A 5,814-nucleotide genomic window follows, 5' to 3' on the forward strand; every position below is an offset into this window, starting at 1 on the left:
AACCTTTCTGTAATAACTTAATGAAACTGGGTTGCTGTTGAAAAGTTTAAATTGGTTGAAATTTTTAGAGCGTTACAAGTTGGTATCAGAGCCAGTCTCAAATCAAGGAGAGTTTTCAAAAGAGAATTTAAAATGGTTTTCAAAATGAGTAAAGGAGGATGCAGAGGTACGATCAACTGGAGCCAGAAAGTAACCCCAAAATACCATACATGATATTTGTTTTTGAGCTATGATAGAACAACATGCTAGTACTAGGCTAGGGATCTTCAGGATTTCATGTTAATGTTGCCTGATTTATGATGCCTGCTAGCCTAGGGTATCTTCAGTGTGAGATTTGCAGTGTTCCTCTAGGAGTGAGGGTTGAGCGCTTGTTATGTGTGTTTTTCACTAGGGTGTTGTGGTAATTCTTGATACAAATATGGGTAGGTGTGGAAGGTAGTATGGGCCCGTACTACTGAAAGCACAGGACCCATACGTGTATCAAAGGAACCATGACCTCTAGGGTTGGGTCGGGGGTTGGTTCCTGGGTTTGTGGGAAGTATCTGAGATCTTTTTTTTTCAGTATGGTGGTTACGAGGCATGCTGGGAGCGGATATGGGTCAGGATCGGGAGCAGGAGAGGGCGCTTAGGTTGGGTCAGTACCGCCCGAGATTATTGGTCAGATGAGCACATGCGAGTTGGATGCTAGTATTTGTGAGATCCTGCATGATGAGGTTGTTGCGTTATTCCGGACCGAGTTGCAAGAGCTGTTTGGGTCGATCAAGACCGCCATGGTTGAGTATTTTGATGAGCGCTATGCGGCTCTCACAGAGACAGCTGCTGCGGCGGCTACATCGGCTGTAGCAGCGGCAGGGGGAGGATCCGGTCGAGGTTTTCAGTATCGGGACTTCGATAATACGAAGACCCCTACCTTAGATGGAGTTGAGGACTCGACTGTTGCTATGAGATGGTTGTCGGACGTGGAGGGGTGTTTCTTCACGTGTTCATGTCCTGCTGATCCGAGGGTGAGGTGTGCGCTGAACCTGTTGAGGCTCGGGGCGAAGGATTGGTGAAGATTGACCACGGGGTCATATTCGGATGCGCAGAGGGTAGCGGTTTCATGGGATCAGTTCCGGGAGATGTTTAGCACTCGTTATGTTCCGCAGGTTGAGAGAGAGAGGTTAGCTCAGGAGTTCCTGGAGCTGAAGCAGGATTCGGAGTCGGTGACGGAGATCACCAGGATGTTCACTGAGAGGGCGAGGTTTTGCCCTGAGTTCGCTTCAGAGCAAGCATAGATGTCCCGATATATGAGTATGCTCAAGAGGGATATCAGGCAGTTTGTGTCTACGCAGAGGTGCGAGACCTTGTTGGAGTTGCAGGAGGCCGCCAGGCGGCGTGAGTTGGAGATTGAGTTGCAGTTGCGAGAGCAGAGGCAGGCTCCGGTGTAGTCGCAGCCGATGCTGAAACGGTCCAAGACCATTGATTCTAGATTGGGAGATCAGAGCAGCCACACTTGTGGGAAGTGTGGGAAGGGTCACACCGGAGTTTGTAGGTCCGGTGGTGCATGCCACAAGTGCGGAAAGGAGGGGAACTATGCGAGGGATTGTCGGCAGACAGCCTTGGTTCGGGATTTGATGATTTGTTATCATTGCCATCAGGTTGGACACTTGAGGGTCAAATGTCCACAGCTTGCTGCAGGACCGGTGCAGGCTCCAGCAACGGCCACTTTGAGGATTACAGGTAGAGGTCAGGGTGGAGCGGAGCCCCCCAAGGGCTCAGGGTCGTCCTTTTCAGCTTACAGCGGAGGAGTTCAAGGCAGTGCCGGATGCAGCTGCGGGTATGTTTCTTTCTTGATGTCTTGTTTTTGTTGATTATTGTGGAGTATTGTTTATTCGCTAGTCTCGCTGTGTGATTTTGGTATTGTATTCGTTGTTCCTTGAGGGTTGTGGTATGGTTATGGGTTTGGTGTTGGAAATTTCGTTGGTTATCATTCATGAGGATTATTAGTGGGAATCTGGCTTTTGGTCTGAATGTCGGGTAGCATCTGCAGTCTGAGGAGTGGTTAGCTGAAGATCAGGTTTCTTTCGAGCCCGGGATGATCAGTGTTGTTATGTAAATTTGTGAAGATTGCTCGTTCTGGTGGGAATCAGTTCGCACGTAAGGGTTTGTGTAGTGTAGGGTTGTCGAGGGAGGTCGGTGATGGTGACCGGTGGTTGATAGTCAGTGCTCTAAGTGGGGGAGAATTGGAGAATTCTCCAAAACATCGATAAGCATGAGAGGTTGTTTAGCTTTTGGGATTCAACAGTGGTTCTGTCAGCCGAGCGTAGGCTGGTATGAGCAAGTGTCAGGCAGGCGGGGCAGGATGCAGACCAACGGTGATTGATTGTGGAAGGCCTGGGATCAGGCCGGGTTTGAGTCTGTAGGATGGAGATAGAGTTCGGAACCCCTAGAGGGCTAGAACAGTATGCATGGGAGAGATTTCTGGAGGGATAACGCGGGATGATGAATACTAGTTGAGCGGTTCGGATAGATTGAAGGCCGGTGGGCGTACCAGTTAGGCCGAAGGCTCAGAGAACGGTCCCGACAGGCTGAAGGCCCTAGAGGGCGGTCCAGACCTGTTGAAGGTTCTGAGAGTGGTCCGGATGGGTTGAAGGCCTGGTAAGGCGGTCCAGTCATGCTGAAGACTCTGCATGTGTTGATAGATCTGATGAGGATATGGAATGAGTATGTTGCGATGTGATAGCATCAGAAGGTCTGGCCCCGGATATTGATCATGATTAGTGGAGGTAGTGCATGGACTCGAGAGTCCCCGCGAGCGGATTCAGAGAATGTGTGGTGCATGGGATAGCGGTTATGCTATAAGGAAATGGTGTAGTATTGTGTGAGCACCGTGGCACTTGTGGTAGTGTCAAGGCAGCCGAGTGGTTTTTCCTTGGTAAGGAAAGGGAAAAGAATGTAGCTCCAAGAGGGAGTGTAAGTTCACGGAGGTGAAAGGAGTAGTGCGGAGTTATGATTGGGGTGTTCCAATTATGGTCATTGAGCAGCGTGTTTGCGGCAGTGGTATGGAATCACATCCGGATTGGATGTCTGTTGAGGTCTCAGAAGGAATTCCGAGGGTGTAGAGCCAAGAGGCTCGGAAGGGATGCAAGGATGAAGTCTTGGATTCCCAGCTTGATTTTGATCAAAGAATTGTGTATGTAGTAGTAATTCATCCTGGGGGATGTTTGGAGCTGTCGTCAGTGTGTCGAGTCTTCCCAACCCGAGGATGCTAGAGCCAGTTCAGCATGAGTATGTGATTGCGGAGAAGAACTCATGGGAGTTGCTTTGAAGCTGAAGGATGTGTCATCCTGTCAGCATGGAGTGTATAAAGTTAGGCTCAGATCGAGATTCCGGTGGTTCAGGGTTATTTCTAGCTCGTATAAGTCGAGTGAATGTTGTGATCTGGAACGAGTAAAGTATCATGGAGTGGTACTTGGTTGTTAAGTGTGGTTATCTGAGGATTAGGCCGGTGGCTGGCTTGAGGCCGTGGTCAGAACGCCGCAGGGGAAAAGTTGGGTTTCGGTGGTTGTGTTTTGAGGAACCTGGTCTGGTTAATGCCAGGAAGTGCATTGCGAGAGTAAATCTGGAGTTGTGTTGTCGTAGGCTTCGAGGACGAAGCCTAATTTAAGTGGGGGAGAATTGTAACATACCGAGTTTAGGAGTTCAAGTTGAGGGTTCAAAGTGTAAATGTGAAAGGGCAACCCGGCTAGTCCATGGGTGGACTAAGCGTGTAGGGTCGCGACTCTGGTCGCGTGTTAAGTGGCCAACTCGGCGAATCGGCGGCTGGACTCAACGATTTGGTGTTGAGTGGAGAAAACCCTAATTTCGGAGGATGAGCCCTATATAAAGGACATTATGCCCTCTCCCCAGCCTCTTTGCCCTCTCTTGAAGTCCAGAAAAGCCCTAAGGTGCGTTTGTGAGTGGTTTAAGAGATTTTGAACCTTGGAGAAGAGATTTTGGAAGAGATTTTGGAAATCTAAGAGGCTTGGAGCAAGGGGCTTTGCTAGGATTTGGATTTCTCTTCTGTTGGAGCTTTCCTTTGAGGTATTATTTCGTTGTTTGGGTTATTATTCATCATTTTGGAGTTTTTGGAAAAGATAGCATGTGGTGTTTTGAGTTTGGAGGTTAGATCTTAGGTTGCTACCTCAGATATGGAAAGGTGAAGGTCTAGATTGCATTAAAGTCCCTATTCTTGAGTGATTGGTGAAGCCATCTTGTCCCAAACCCTAACCCTAGAGTGTCTTATGCTTAGATCTCTTTGGATTCACATAAAGTTTGCCACTTTACGTGATGGATGGGTTGTAGAAGGGTAGATCTGTGGTTTGGATCATTTGCTTGGCCTGGAAAAGCTTCTGTATGGATTAAGATCTAGAGGTACTCGGGGAGTCACAAAGGTGTACTAGGCGAGTTGCTTGAAGATGGGCAGGAACTCGGCGAGTTGGAAGAACAACTCGGCGAGTTGGTTGAAGATAGCCTTGGACTCGGCGAATCTGTTCTTGGACTCGACGAGTCTGGTCGTGACGTCCTAACCTTCTTCTGGTTGAGCCATGAATCGGTGATTCAAGGGAGGACTCGGTGAGTTGAGAGGGGACTTAGAGTTGTGGGACTCGGCGAGTCTCGGGGTGACTCGCCGAGTTGAGTCGCGGATTTGGGAAGTTCTGAGCATGGGGACTTGACCAGTCATCGGGTTGACTCGGCGAGGAGAGTCAGTCAAGATATTGAGTTTGACCAAGGGTTGACATCCAGGGGTGTTTTGGTGATTGTTGGATTTTGTTTTGAGTTCAGTGTTGGTGTCGGCTAGTGGTGGAGATCGTGTCAGTGGTCGGAGCATCTTGGTCTTATCTTTTCAGTCGGCAGTTGTGAGGTGAGTTATCCTCACTATATCGATAGGGTTTACGCCACCAAGGCCGACCCTTTATCGGATTGTGATCCGGGTATCGTTGTTATGTTATTTGCTTTGTGATGTTGCATCCTGGTAGTTAGGATGGTTTATGCTAGTGACCGGTTAGGTCGGTATCCTGGTTAGGATGATGTTATGCTATGTGATCTACTAGATTGGTTTGATTGGATGTGAATTGTTATATGATTGAATGTTTATGTGCACATCGTTGTTGGACTGGGGTTGGGTTGAGGCGGGTCCTACTTTGTGCTATAGGCCAACATACCCAGGGCGGACTGGTTATCCCAAAGGCCCAACGAGCGGTCCAGATAGGCTGTAGGCCCCAAGAGGTTGGACCAAACGTGCCGAGGCTCGCAGAGTGGACCAGGCCGACTGAAGGCCCAGTGCGGGCGGACCAGTCATACTATAGACTTAGAGAGTGGACCAGGTGGATTCAAGGCCCGGTGCAAACGGACCAATCACACTGTAGACTCGATGTATATGGTTAGGCTCGGAGGGTGGACCAGGTGGACTTAAGGCCGGTGCGGCGGACTAGTCACACAGTAGACCCGAAGTGCATGGTTGTTCTGTGTTCTGTTATGATATGGCATGTTGTGTGTGTATGGTATATGTGGTTGATATTTTTGGGGTATCTCACTAAGCTTTCAGGCTTACAGTTGTGGTTTAATGTTTTTCAGGTTCTTCAGGAGACCGTGGCAAGGCGAAGGCGTGAGCGTACCGCTCCTCATGATTATGTTTTATGATGTCGTTCTGGGAAGACTCTTATAATAATTGTATTGATAACCTTTCTGTAATTACTTAATGAAACTGGGTTGTTTTTGAAAAGTTTAAATTGGTTGAAATTTTTAGAGCATTACATCTACTCCGCTATCAAATAGTATGCATGCATAAGAGTT

Source organism: Lactuca sativa, chromosome 3 (genome assembly GCF_002870075.4).
Source record: "Lactuca sativa cultivar Salinas chromosome 3, Lsat_Salinas_v11, whole genome shotgun sequence".
NCBI lineage: Eukaryota > Viridiplantae > Streptophyta > Magnoliopsida > Asterales > Asteraceae > Lactuca > Lactuca sativa.